The sequence below is a fragment of the Zonotrichia albicollis genome, chromosome 3 (genome assembly GCF_047830755.1).
Source record: "Zonotrichia albicollis isolate bZonAlb1 chromosome 3, bZonAlb1.hap1, whole genome shotgun sequence".
Taxonomy (NCBI): Eukaryota; Metazoa; Chordata; class Aves; order Passeriformes; family Passerellidae; genus Zonotrichia; species Zonotrichia albicollis.
Window position 1 is genome coordinate 100007322 of NC_133821.1, and position 15336 is coordinate 100022657.

A 15336-nucleotide genomic window follows, 5' to 3' on the forward strand; every position below is an offset into this window, starting at 1 on the left:
TAACCCTGCCAAATGGATGATTTATACCCTAATCTTCTGCTGTTGGTATGACTGAGCTTTTTAAAGGAAAGTTGAAGCCAGCTTCTTCTGGTTATTTAATGAGGCAGATAAGCTCACGTCTTAAATCAGTTCCACCAACCTCTGGCTGCCATCCCGTGCTTATGGATTTCAGGATAATTCTTAAGGAAGGCAGAAAGTGACAGTTTACAAAGAGCGATCCTGGGAACCACGGGGCATAGGGACTGTCCAGACTGTAAAGAGACCTTAAGCAGCAAAACTACATCAAGTGCTGAAAGTGTCTTGCTTCAAGAGAAACATCCATGGCCTGATATGCTGGTTAGGGGAACTGGATCCTGGAAATGAGGGGACTCGGCCCAGGCAGTCTTTGCAGGCCAGAGGGTGTCAGTGAAAGCTGAAAGGCAAGGAGGCAAAGAGACATAGAACAGGGTTCTCCAGCTCATGGGAGCTGGGTGCTTGGCCTTAGCACACACAACACTTGAACAGAAAACTGATGAAAGCTTAGACTGCAGAAACCACCCTGAAAGGTTCAAGGCAAAGTCATTTTTATATTGAACAGCAGCATCTAAGCAACAGCGCCCACAGAGCTGACACCAACCTGGAGCCCATGCCTGCCTTCAAATGCCTCCTTTTCAAAACCCTAGAGCCCCTCTTCTGCATTACCAAAACCCAGGTGTCATGCCCTGAGTGACTGAAACCACCTACATTGGATGAGCAACAGCTTCTGCTTTTTTCTCTTTAGTTCTGTTCATGTCATGGTGGAAGAATGGTCACCCTCAATTATCCTTAAGAGACTATGCAGCTCACCACAGCTGCTAAAAAACTGTGCTAAATCCTTCCAGGCATACTTTGGATATTTACACAGCAGTACGTATGTAAAGTCATTTATTACAGAATCCTAACAATGGGCTTCCATCGCCTCTCACATCTACTGTCAAGATCCTCCATTCCTTGGCTATCTTTAATATTAGAACAGCTTATGTTCCCCTAAAATTTAACAGAAGTCTCCTTCACCTCTATTTAAGAGCATTGCTTCATGTGCTTTTTTCCCTCTGGAATATCATTATTCCTTTCCTCCTTGGAGTATCTCTTAAAATTAACAAACATTGTTATCACACCTCTCCTCAGTCTTCTCTAGACTAAACATCACACTGCCTTCAACTCATAGGACATGATTTTTTAAAATCTCTGTCTTTCTATTTCTTTTTTTCTGAACTCTGTCCAGCTCTGGCCCACATCTTTTCTAAGAGTGAAGCATCCACAGAATCAAATCTAAAATTTCACCAATATTTTAAGTACTAAAATAGTCACTTTGGACATTTCACTATACGGTACCTCTGACACTACATCTCATTGCTGGACTTGTAGCTTTTAACTCCTGGGTTTTGTTCCCCTTCAGGCTTTTGCCATGGAAAATAGAACTTGGGATGTTAACAAACAGTTGGGAAGGGTATTAGAGATTCCCAAGTCAGGAATCTGATGGCTCTGTGTAGGAAACAAGTCCAGATATGAGGGTAGACTTGACAGAATAGGTGATACCTCTTACTAGTTTATACAGACTTGATAGTGAATTTGAGCTGATTCATAGTCAAGCACACAATACTCTAGTACAACTATTTCAATAAAATGAGAGTATTTCTGTTGCTGATCTGTTTTTGTTAAACTGGAATTACTTCTTGATGCATTATTAAAATCTATACCAATAGAAAAACTAAGGAGCAAGAATTACAAGTAAACTTACTTATTACAAAGGCATATGCTGAATCAGATTCACTGGTGGAAACTAGTAATAGTTTCCTAACTTTGTTAGGAGAAACTTAAGTGTGTTAAACAAATGTCACCAGAACCAGAGGAAAATACCGTGACGTGATTTATGTTTAATTATTTGCTCTGCCTAATTATCTAGTGGACTCTGGAAGAATCCTCACTGACAGATGTTTTAGTTACTTTGCTTGAGTACTGAGATTTGCAAAACTTTATCCACAGCTGGCAGTTACTCTATTTTTTTTCCTCTTTAGCATGAAATATAGCATCTAATCACACTTTTTACATTTGGCTTATGCTTGCCTACAGAACTATTTCTGAGGGCAGAATCTGACTCATATGATCTAGCATCATCATCCCCCCAGGACTGCATGTTTGTCTTAACCAGCCCAGCTTTGTAATAAAAGCAACATTTGAAAAATTACCTACACTTCAAATCCTAAAATATCTTCATTTGTCCTTATCAAAAAGGCAGGTCTCTTGAGCTGCTTTCACCTGTCAGTCAAACTTCTGGCAGCTTTGCACCAAAGCTGTTAAGCTTCTCTGTTTTCTTGTTCACCCATGTGTCTCTTTTCTTCTTGATACCTTCATTATCTCTGCTACTTTCTTTGTGGTCTTGTCCTCAATTACAGACTCTTTGGTTTTAGTTACATTTCTGAGTGGAGAGAAACAAGCAGCCTGAGTGAATGTTTATAATTAGCAAATGGGTGTGTTAGCAGACACTGAGGAAAGACCCTTGTGGGACTGAGAAGCATGATACCTTCATTAGGCACTCCATTTACATCAAAACTTTTTACCAACAGGTTTATGCCAGACTATTCTGGGAGCTGGTTAGATTCCTGGTATTAAATGGTTGCATACCTTCCCACCCTAACTTTAGAAACTGGCTTGGCTACAAGCTTTACAATTTCTTTCTCTAGTGGCTCTTTCTTCCCTGTTCTAGAGAAATAAGGTGAAGTTCCCACAAAGCATGCAAAGATTTTCCAGATTTGGAAGCTGCAGAGAGCACTGCAGTGGGAAACTCACCCAGGTCTTGCACCTAACCCAGGAGACTTGTAATCACCCAGAGGCTGATGCAAAGAGTAAGATTTTAAATTCTCAGCTAAACCTAACAATCTTCTGAGCAACAAAATTAACAAAAAACAAAAGTGAGCAAGCAAAGGAAAAAATAATTTTTTTTCATTGAAATTGAATTCGGGTTGCTTACCCCACAGAGAGAAAGACATCTCTGTTGAAAAGGCTGAAGATGAAATGTTCTGTAGACAGCATTTAACACCAAGCCTCCTCTGAAATTTTAAAGAAATAAAATGCGTTTCATCCAGGAAATAAGGGATTGCCCAGGAGAATGAAAACTCTAGATAATGTATGCCTTCCAGAAGGAAGAGGCAAAAGAAGCATTTTGCACAGAGACCAAAATGTCTTATGTAGCTGGCAGGGCTCTGCCCAGACTGCTCCAGCATCACATTGTGTGCATGTCTCACTCCAGTCTGACAGTGTCCTGAGGCCAGTGTGCCCAGAGTGATGAAAGTTACTGAAATAATCCCATCTCTGAGGCTGCAGCTGAGGAGAGGACAGGGGGATCAGTGCTCTCTGTGCAGGAGAGGGTGTGTGGCATGTCCCCGCAGGCTTTCAGTGCTCCTCAGGGATGGGCATCAGCCTGGCACCGCTGGCCCTCAGCCCGCTGAGGAGCTGTTATCTTGTGCAGGCACAACTCACACAAATAGCTGATCCACCTCTGGGCCAGGAGAGATCCTGATGGCTGGGGGTGCTACCTGTGCTAACAAGCTCCTTCAAAGGCAGTAAGTGTGTTAATAACAAAAACTGAAGCCACCCATGAAGCAAACAGTGCCTGGAGAACCAAGGATGCCAGCAACACCTTAGCACGAACAGTCAGGCCCTTCCACTGCCTGTAATTTAACATTTCTACCCATCTCCTAGGATGACAAGGCAGTGTAAGCACTGCTTCCCAGGAGCATTCAGTGGTTTAGCACAGAGCAGCACTGCACTTAATCCTGTCATCCAAATTCTTAGTTGTTCTTGGAAAAGATGCCAGAATACCACGGGAGGAGCTGGCCTAATTGCTTCCTTTCCTTACCATCTATGGATGCCTCTGTCAAGCTAACCTTCTTTACTGACTGGGCTTCTTTACAGCTCCTAACCTTCAGCCTTATGAGAGGGTTGGAGACACCAGCTTCATTGTCCACTTCCCCCATAGTCTATTTTTTAGCCCCTTTTTTAACACACTCTGCCCATCACAGTCATTCAAAGTAGTTACTCTTTCCCAGAACTAACCCTGCTACTCAGTCTAAAGTGCAGTTTTTCTGAAGAATGTTCTATACAGGTTATTTTCTGCTTCAAACAGACTAATGGGCTTTTTTTTTTTCAAGGTTTCCACATGTTCTGTTTTCTTGACAGCTGAATTTTCTGTTACCTATTTCTAAATTCCTATAACAAAGCATTCTTCTTTTTCTGCAAAGTAGGTATGGCATAAAGATCACCAAAGATCTAGAAGCATCCCACCTCATTCCTAGTACTCTGTGTTGGTTTTACCAGTCATCAGTATCTAAATAATGTTTAGCAGAGTATCTATAACACCTGTGGTAGGAAATCACTCCTTATTCAACACCATTAGAAACAGCAGCAGAATTACTACAGAAATTGCACGGCCTCAAGTCATTTGCTGGGCACAAAGCAGAGTTAAACAGGTACTGTTTTTCTAGACTTCATTATGGCCTTTAATTATTGATTAGACACTGAAACTTGTATAGTAAAGCTTTTCTTCCCTTGAGGTCTTTCTTTTTAACCCCAAGAGGAGAGTTGTTTCACACCCCCAATCCAGCAACACCGTGATCTGATTAGAGCAGAGAGGGTAGAGCAGTCCCTTCTGCCAGTGGTAGTCACTCTTCACCATCATTGAACAGTTGTCTTGGTGCAGCATCCCTCTATCTTGGCATTTTTATCTCAGGCCTTTGGATGCCAAGAGAAAAGTGACAAATCTGTAGAGCACAGATTTCTCAGGCCCACGTGCATGGCCTGTGAATTTGTGTGTAGAAGATGCTTCTGACAGGAAGGCTGGGTTGCCTTCCAGCTGTGATGTCCAGATAGACAAACCAACATGTTGTTGGAAATTGCATTTCCAACAACTGGAACAATTACAGCATACCCAGCAGGATAGGACTCCCTTCAACATATTTGAATAGAAACAACACAAATAACAGAAGATAGCCACAAGCATTTTTGACTGAGTACTTAGAAGACTAGCAGCACCTGAATGCTATAGGAATTCAATTTTAAATGCTTTTTCCACTTCAATAGCAATCACACCAGAACAAAGAAAGCTGACACAGAAAGAAGGCACAGACTTAAAAAAGAGATAAAAATAAAAAGTAAAATAATTAAATCTACATTGTGAAGGACAGTACCAATCATAGTGTTACTGATTCCTTAAGAATCTCCATCTTCACATTTTTCATTTCTTCAGCTACAGAGCAGGTGGCAAACAAAGGAGAATTCTTATGAGGCAAAGCAGAAAAAAATTAACCAAAGGGTAAAAGTTCATATTGAATCCAAAACCAATAACCCCCCAAAACAAAACCACAAGTTCCCTTTAGCCAAGTACTTTTATTGCTTAACTTGTTTAGAATTGGTCTATAATTAGAAAAAGAATAAAATTAGTTTTTACTGTTTTGGATATAATACGTTATTATTTTCTGATAAGAACATTTGAGAGACCTAAAAAGTTTTTATCTTTATGAACAGATTTTCAGAGTTAACTAGCCTCACCAGCAAAAAAAAAAGCAAAAGTCATGGATTTTAAAATACTAAAAGTATGCAATTTAGGGTGCAAAGCCAGTTGTACTTGCAGGGTTTATAACACAGCCAACAGCATGAAAGGAGACATTAATTGAGAGACCCATGAAAAGGATTCTAATGCTACAACACAAACTGTTCTTGAGGGTGAAAAAAAATGAAAACAGATTATTTACAATAAATGTGAGCTGGAAATAACTTTATTACTGCAATACCCAGAGAGTTTCTTACACTGTCTCTTGTGTTATACTATGTAGAGGGTTTTTAACATCAATCTTCTTTAAGATCCTATATATAGGATACAGTAGGATAGTCATTTTAGCAGTATTGAGGGTGACTCCTAGCAAGATGGCCTGGATATAAACATCATTAACCAAAGCATCTGCTCTTGGCCAGTGGCAGAGACAGAATATGAAAACAGACAAGCGTTTGATTATATACTGTAAGGCCAACAGCCTGCACAGAGATATTAGTTTGGGTCTCAGTGGCCAGTTAATGCTGTCAGATCAAGTCAATTAATCTTCATTTTGTTCTGTTCAAGCTGGCCAGGCATAGCCAGAGGCACAGTGCTGCTCTGCTGGGGTAGCTCCCTGGAGTTTAAGTCTTACTAACTGAAAATGGGCTGGGTGGAAAGGACCAGCCTGTGGAGGCCCATGAAGGTGGCTGGTGCTTTCTCTGGTATGGATGTACTAGAGACCCTTGTAAGAGCAGGAGCTCACTCACTGGGTTACTCTGGAGGGCACTGCAAGGAAATAGACATGGGGGAAGAGAGAGAAAAAGTATCAATATATTTCCAAAGACTTTTGTCAACTTTAAAAATGAGAAAAGCCACTGAAACAGAGGACCTTATAATGAAATAAAGGCTTTTTAAAACATCACAGGCTATTTCAATCAGTAGGTGCCATGAAATAATAACACCATGAATTAACACTGTCAGAGAAATGAAAAACATGCAAAAGGTGGGGCTGCTGTGAAGGACCCTACCTGTGATCACTCTGCACAAGCACTACATGAAGATCTAACACTCATCCCATGGCAGCAGGACTGACTGTGATGAAACAAGAGATAATGGGTGTAGGAGCTGTGTGGAGGCCACCTGAAAAGACCAACTTGCAAATCCAAAGCAGCTGTGTCCCTCAGCTGAGGGCACTCATGAGCCAGTGCTGCTGGAGGATCACAGGGCACCTTGTGCAGGCCAAGAGAAGCCACTGAGCCATGGGAGCTGAGACATGTGCAGGCAGGCACTGCCTCGTGGCAGGTTTTCAGAGAAATCCACATGGGAGAAATGAGATGGAAGAAAATCATTGCAGGTCTCCAAATGGAGTTTGAATAAGTCTGTGCAAATCAACTCTAGCTCACTCAGCTTTTCACAGTGCTGATGTACTGCCATGTTCCAAGACATTTTTCTGAAGGAAAATTAATAAATAGATAAAACTCCTTCCCTGAGGGCAGTTGCAGGCTAGTATCCAGCAGAGTCCCCATGGTGGCATGTGGCCCCATGGCTACAGCTCTGCACTGACCAGAACTGGGACCCTTCTACAGCACTCAGGCCAGATGCCATGGAGCAACTCGTCCTTACCACTAAATCCACCCACCAAAAAGGGAGGTGAGGGGAGCAACTGTCTCCAAAACAGCTGCTAGCACCAGATGAAGACTGGTTCCAGTTCTGAAGCTGTGCCTAGGAATTGCACGTGAAGGCAAGAATTGGAAAGGTTTCTGGTGTGATTTTGGCCTGAATCAACAGCTTAATGCTACAGATGGGCCTGGGTACCAGTGCTCAGGCATTGCATGAGTACTGCCATGCTACATTTCATCTATACACTAAGCTATATGCAAAGACCATATAAATCTTTACTGGTAGATGCTATATGGAGACCAAAACATTCCTTGCTGTCAATACCCAACTCCAGCCATTACTATAAATAGTGAAAATAATAGAGAAATATGAAGAGGCAAATTCAGTGGTTTTTTTTTTTTTTTTCCAAGTGTTCTCTGTAATTTGAATGGTTACCTTGCTAACCAATAAATTTCACCTCTGGTCTTGAGGAATCAGTAGAAACTGTAGCAAAAAAATGCAAGTAGCAGATAGATCAATGTGATAGCCTAATGAGGAGTGTTCCCAGAAAACAAGGGAGTTGTCTCAGTACACTACCAGAGTCACTACAAGGTCAATGTACCTGAAATAGTTTTCTTGGATTTCAACAAAAAGTTGAATGAGGTCCCTCCCAAAGACCCACAATAAACAAAGGCTGGTATTAAGGGAAAGGGGACATCCTTTATAAAATTGTTTTAAGGAGTAGGAGGACAAAATGCAGAAATAAAACAAATACCAACTTTCATATGGACACTATATTAGGGAACTTTGCCTTTCAAAGCCGTTACAAACTGTTTAGAAGAAGAGGCAGCTTAACACAATTAAAAACCTGGTGATGAGGCAGTGCAAGGACAGATGAGGTTCAGCACTGAACAGCCAGAAGATGTCAGGGGGACACAACTTTCCCTAATATAAAAAGCTTCCAGTCAGCAAGTAGTTAAGCAGTACAATGAGACTGGTGAAAGGACCAGGTAAGCACTCATCTCATTTTGAAGTTTCCTGAGTGCACAGCAGAAGGCAGCAGCAGAGCAGGTCATAGCCATGCTCTCAAATCAGCAACACTTTTCTGGGTAACTCTAAGAATATGGCTGGAAAAAATAAAAGTTATAACCCTGGCAATGTAACAAATTTTATTTTTAGACAAAATACAGCTCTTAAAAACATCAGTGGTAATGGAAATTTCTTTATGAGACCCACCTCTGCCCTTATTTATTAGTATGTCAGTGGCTAAAATAAAATAATATTTCATGGTTTTATTCTATTCAATTGACCTAGAATAGAGTGATTTTAATCTCTTCTTCCCTGGTTACATCTACAATGCATCACATGATCTTATCTCCTTATCTCCAATTATGCTCTTGATCCTACTTTTCTAAACAGCAGTTTCATTTGCCCTCTCTCTGTTTCCTGGAACAAAGATTACTGTTTCTTCTGCAACATCTTTACATGGGAAGAATTTGTATTCACAGAGAACGCTGCTTCCTGATGGAAAATTATTTTCCAAGACATGCTTATGTAACTGAGGTGCAGCACCCCACCAGGAAAAATGCGATCTCTCAAATGATCCTCAAGCTAAGCAGATATCTGACAAAGTACTAAATGTAGGATCCAAACAGAGGGCTTCTGTTTCTCTCACTGTTATTTCTGAACTCTTGAAATTCAGAACTCTCTAGAAATGACCATTGCTTACATTTTAACAGCAGAATTGGAGCAGCCCAAGTCACAGATGATTTGCAGCTGGGTCCCCACATTTTTGCCAACAGCTGGACCCTTGTATCCCTTGAACTTTGCAGCCTTAAGCTATATCTAAGAAACATGCTTAATGCAAAGACTTCAGAACCTGGCAAAGATGCAAAATGCCACCTGCCACATTTACAGAATTTATTTGCTTTAATCCCATATTAGTCTCCCATAGTACAAGGAGAGATGTGTTAGTTAGCCAGGATTTGTTCTGGTGTCAAAAGCAAAAGCACGTACACAGCTCACATGAGAGGGGGGAGGGGGAAATGAACATTTTCCATCAGCAAATATGAAAACAAGTGCATCTTTTGTCCTCTCTAGGAAGAGCATCCCGATTGGGCTAGTTTATATGACATTCCTGGAGGGAGCATGCTCTTGCAGCATGTCATATCAGATCTAAGCATGAGCCCCTAAAACTCACACTTGCCACAAGTGCTATGAACTCTTTGTTTTCTGTATTTCAAGGGACTTTTTTTCCTAGTTTGCAGATCAGTAGTATCTGACAATGTCTGAAATCTAAAATTCTCTGCTTGGAGAGGAATGGCACCAGGGGTGGCTACATCAGGCTCAGCAATGTGAGAACTTCCTCCCCTCCACAGCTGAGTGCTGTGCCCAGCTGGCTCCCGTCCTGGCAGCTGACCAGGCTGAGGAGCAGCACTAATAGGCATTTTGGGTTTTGTCCTGCAAGATCTGTGCATGAAGAGATCAGCACAGAGGCACTGCCCCAGCAAACACCCTCTCTAGTCTGCATTGGAACCATTCCACACAAGCTGAAGTACATGTTAATCAGGATTCGCTTCCAGAGCAATCCTGTTAGCTTAATTAAGCCTTCAGTATCCCAAGAAAAACAATCAGAAGGAGAGCAATCCTGCAAGCTGGGAGAAGAACCATCTTTCCCCAGTCTGCCCTTCCAAAAGAACTGATCTAGGATTACAAAATGCCTCTGCATGCAGCAGCAAGACATGAGAAATGTGTTGAGCACAAGAAAAATTATTATAAAACTTTGACATGACAGATAAACATAGGAGACATTAACAATAGCCAGTTTTTCATAGCCTACTTAGATCCCTTGGATAAGCGTAGGCACATGATTAACCAAAAATTCTAGCCAATAGCTGATGTTATTTCAGCATTTTTCAAATGCTTCAACTAGAGCCTTGTCAAAATAAATGGTGGATTTGTGCTGTATGTGCTTATATGGCAAGGTTGATCCACAGTGATACTATTACAGTGCTGTAAAGCATAAAATCTAGTTAATGGTTTCTGCCAAACCATGAATCAGTGCAAAATAGTGACCTAAAGTACGTTCTTTTTTTCCATTCTCTAATATTTCTACACAGCACAACCCAAACAATTGCTCATAATTAAACTGATTGGAGGAGCAGACACTGGCAGGAAGTACACTGCTGGCACTGCTCCAATAGTACTTCATTGTATTGGATTTAGAACAATTACATCAGTTCCTTTCATTTTGCAGAAAAAGAAGAGGGGGGCTGCTTTTTATCTTTTGCTCTCTATGAGCAAAATCGATGTTTATCTAATCTCCTGAAGCAGATTCACATAGTTTTAATGAACAGTGTTAAATGCATCCCTGAATACCCTGCTGCCTTTGCCCATCCTCTTCACCTTCTTTATGGATACTTCGTATTATTAGTCATTATTATTATTATTAGTCATTAGTATTATTAGTATCCATCAGGTATTTTTTGAGGAAAATACAAGTTGATTAGCTTTTAATAATGGAAGGACAGAAAATGAAAAACATATTATACAACAAGCAAGCAAAGGTAGACTGAAACTGGAGTCCACATTTAAAAATAACATGACTTGTGACCTCTTCTGCACCTGTGGAACAAGAGTTGTAGACACATATTACAGAGGAGAATAACATCCCACAGCACTGTAGGGAAGCTGGAGCCAAGTTTTGCTCTTGAGCAGACTTGTACAGTTTGAACAAAATTTGAACAGAGACAAGGAGGTTGCTGATACTTATAGAGAGAAAGTCGCAAGAACACTGCATAAAACTGAAACTGATCCTTCTACTTCACAGTAGTTTTGTATCCCAGACTGGACTTAACACCCAGCATTTCCTACGCAAATCTAAAAGCATTCAGCTCTATTCAGAGTACCTACAGCTCTGCACACAGATAGAAGCCATGTTTGGGAGTTCTTTCAGCCAAATGAATGATCTGTATTGCAGGAAGCCTTGTTTTCAGTTCCCATGGCCACCTTGACAGATTTGTCTTTATTTTGCAGTGCCTGATCTCCTGGGCAGCTCATAGAGTAAGAGGATGTCTTGTCTCTACAGCAGTTTCTTGCTCCCAGCAGAACATGTGCAACTTTGGGCCTGCACAGAGGCCAGTCACAATCTGGCAGTCAGTTAGACACTCATGCATTCAATTAAAGTGCTTTTTCTCTCACACACGCCCAGCAATGTAGCACTTCCCATGAATGGCTGTGAATGGACCTTTGAAGAGGTTCTCACAGAATCAATGTACCTCTGTTTCCCCCAGCTGCTGAATAGAGGGCAAACTTGTTTCAGAAATATAATCTATATTAGTAAATTTATAAGTGAGATTTGTGCATTCATATCTTATTCTTTACCCATGCAGACTTAGAAACAAAATCCAGACTGTTTTTTGTGGGGGGAGGAGGGAGAAAAACCTACTTGTGAATAGAGTACTGTGCAAGAAGTGAGGAAGACAAGGCCTGCAGCTTGCCTTCAGCTAATCCCTTTGTGTCTTTGCCCTTCTGTTTCATGGTCTAGGTCTTGTCTACCTGTATAAACAGCCCACTGGGAGCTGAAGCTGTGGCTGATGCTCCTCAATATTCCTTTAGTAGTAAATCCTGTAAATATCAAATATCATTTAAAATAACTATTTTTCTATTGTAGAATGAGGTTACAAGTCACAGAATCAGAGAATTGCTGAGGTTGGAAGTGAACTCTAGGGATCATTTTGCTCAGCCCCCCACTCAGAGGATGGTCAGCTACAATATGCCACTCAAGACTACAACCGGTCAGATTTTTAATGTCTCCCAAGGATGTCAACTCCACAACTTGTCTAGACAGTCTCTTTCAGCATTCAGCCACCTTCACAGCAAAGTCCCCAAATATTCTTCCTGCACTCCAACTTCAGCACATTGTCTTTCCTTCTTTCACAGGACACCACTGAACAGAGTGAGTTTCCATCTTTACTCCGATCTCTGCCCCAGTCAGGTAACATCTCCCTCTCTCTCACTCTCATTTTTATGCTGAAATCCTTTCATCATGTGGTTATTTGCTGCCCTCCCCCTACTACCCCCATGTCTTGTACTGGGAGGCCCAGAAGTGGACATGGCCCCCCTGGCCCTGCCAGGACTGAGTGAAGCCAAAGGCTCCCCTCCCTCATCCCGCTGGCAAAGCTTTTGCTGGTGCAATTCAAGGGGCTGCTGGACACCTGTACTAAAGGACAACTGCTGGCCCGCATCAACTTTGTATCTACCAAAAGCCCCAGCTCTTTTCCTTCAAAACTGCTTCCCATCTGGTTAGACTCCATCCATTCTAGTGCTTGGATTTACTTCTTCCCAGGTGGAAGACTTCATACTTACTCCCTTTGGTGAACATTGTGTGGTTCCTGGTCACCATTTCTCCAGTTTGTCAAGACCCTCTGAGTGGCAGCACAACACTCTGGAGTATCAGCAACCACTCCCAGCTTTATATCATCTACAAAGCAAGTTCCAGACCCAAATATACATGAAGTGGATTGAACCAGAAGAAGTTTAAATGGAAAAATTTCTTCACAAAATGTTTGTCAAGCACTGGACCAGGCTGTCTAGGGAAGTAGTCACCATTCCTGCAGATATTTAAAAGTTGTGTAAATGGGGCACTTATGGACATGGTATAGTGGTGGACTTAGAAGTTCTGGATTAATGGTGTGGCAATTACCTTAGAGGACTTTTCCAGCCTAAATGTGTCTGAGATTCTAAAACAGGGGCAGAAGTACATTTTGACCTATGTCATTACTGGATTCTGGTTGCACAGTTTGCAGAACCCCAAAGCTGCTTGAGGCCATCTAGACCTGAGAATCACCTTCAGGTCACCCGTGAGAGGCACAGGGGAGCCACTGTGCAGAAAGACTATTTGTCTTGTTTGTGCTGCATCATGCCATTCTTAGTCATGAGAATAAATCAATTACATGGGGAAATGAAGGAGAAATAGCAGCTGCTTGTTGCAGGAGTGAAGCAGCTCTGAGACTCAAGTAAAACATCAGCATTTTAAATTGGTTGTTTTTTCATTTTGCACACAATCTCCTTTTGCAGTTTATCTTTCTGTATAAGAAGTAGGGTGCCTACATTCTATTTATAACTTTGCTGGGAAAGTGTCAATGTTTTGGTTTTATTAGAACACTGTTAGAACAGAAACATTCCAGAGCCCCAAACTAAAAGGCAAATTCATATTCATGTTTGTGTTGCCCTTGAGCCTGTGCTCCCTAGCAGAAACACTCCATGGTCACAGTGTAGTGTAACTGCTGGACTTGGACATTTGTAACTAGCATATGCTAGCAGATAATACTGTATGAGTAAACACTGAATTGTAGCTATTTTTAAATCACAATTTAAATTTCCAGATGAGCCAGGATGTCTTTTCAAACAAGAAGGATTATATTTCGTTTCCTAAACAGACATAATTAAATAATGACATTCTTGAAAGAGAGGGATGTTCTGCTCAGGTTGAAGATGAAGATTAGCATGTGCCAAACCAGTTTCCTAATTTGCCAGCAAATTTCCTGAATATTCCCAGCCAAAGGGCTTAATCTGCTTCTCTGTTTCCTATCTGCAAAAGGAAGGTGGTCTCTCTCTGGAGACCAAAGAGGTCTTAAAATGGTAAGAGCAGAGCAGCTCTCTGCAGAGGCTACAGATACCAGAATGAGGTAGCAGCAGTGACACAGTAACCCTAATTTGTATTTAGAACACTCTCTATGAGGACTGAACACTTGTGTTCTGCAGACAGCTTTGATACCTACTGCCTTCGTAAACAAGATGCATTTGAGCGTTTGCTCTTTGAGCCACATAGAATTGCTTGGAACAATCTTCCCCAAGAGGAGGTTCTTTCCTCTCCCATCTCATCTGCTTTTTACTTTTAAACATTTCTTTGGGAAAATACTTAGATAACTTGATATCTCAAACATAAGACAAAGTTTGAAAGTACACAGAATACTTATCCCATTCTAAATCAACCACCTGTTGGCCTCAGGAAAAAAAAAAAAAAAAGGAAGAAAAAAGAGAAGTGTTTCAGTACATTTTGGATTCCATTCTCCAGGTGAACTGATATGCTACAGAGAGATGTGTATGAACATGAAAATACATCCTAAGGGCAATCCATTAAAGATTAAAGTTAGGCTTGCATTTATCTGGGATTTTTCAAAGTACTCATATCTACTGATTTTTGCATTCTTACATTGCTTGTTTGTATCTTGGTTTCATTCACCACAGGCAACAGAAGTACCAAATAGTCATCATAATTTTTCCACCCAGAACTATGAAGTCCAAGGAAAAAACCCAGACTCTGTGAGCAAGAAATGCCATCCCTATCTTGCCAGCTCAGCTAGTCATCACTGTCCATACAGTTTTAGTGACAGAGGAGTAGTGCTGGCAGAGTGCCGTAGCCACTTCACCAAACCAGACAACAAAGAGTTAGATTTGAGAGGAGTCACCATCAGAAGTGCTGGAAACAGAATGTCTTTTGTTAGACTTATGTTTATTGGAAGCACAGCATCACCAAAGCATTTCTGAGGCAAACCAAGACTAGCCAGGAAACTATCATTTATGGCATTTTTCATATTTCCAGTAACTTGACCTTTTTTTTTTTGAACTGTAGAACAATCACCAACACAAATGCTTTATACTGGTTTCTTACAGAAATACCAGCCTAAGAAATGTCCCAATATCATCCAGCTCGATACTCTGGCTTGTTTCTTTGCAACATTTTGCAGCATCTCTTTGAGAAAAGACTCTCCCAATATTGTTATCAGCTTAAAGAAGCACTGTCCATCTCCTGCTTTACTCCCAGAACAGAGCCCTGCCAAAGAATAGCTCTTGCAAGATATGGCATCGAATGTCAGAGTCCTTCTTTTCTTTTGGCCGGTCTCCCCTTCTGAAAGGCTAACTAAAGAATAACCTTGACAGAAAACACAACTAAACATTGACTGGAAAAAAATTAAATGGAACTTGATTTTTAGCCATCTTTCTCCTGGCTTGATCAAGTCAGTCCCAAGCTCATCTCACACCCCCAATGCTCAGAGCCAGGAAAAAAGTTTGTGCCGCAGGGCTTGCTACTCTCACTCTAATTGACAAGTCTATTCTTCCTTGAATTTAACACTTAGTTCCTAATCAAACTCTGAAACATGCTTTAATTTTCTTTTTTCTTTGCT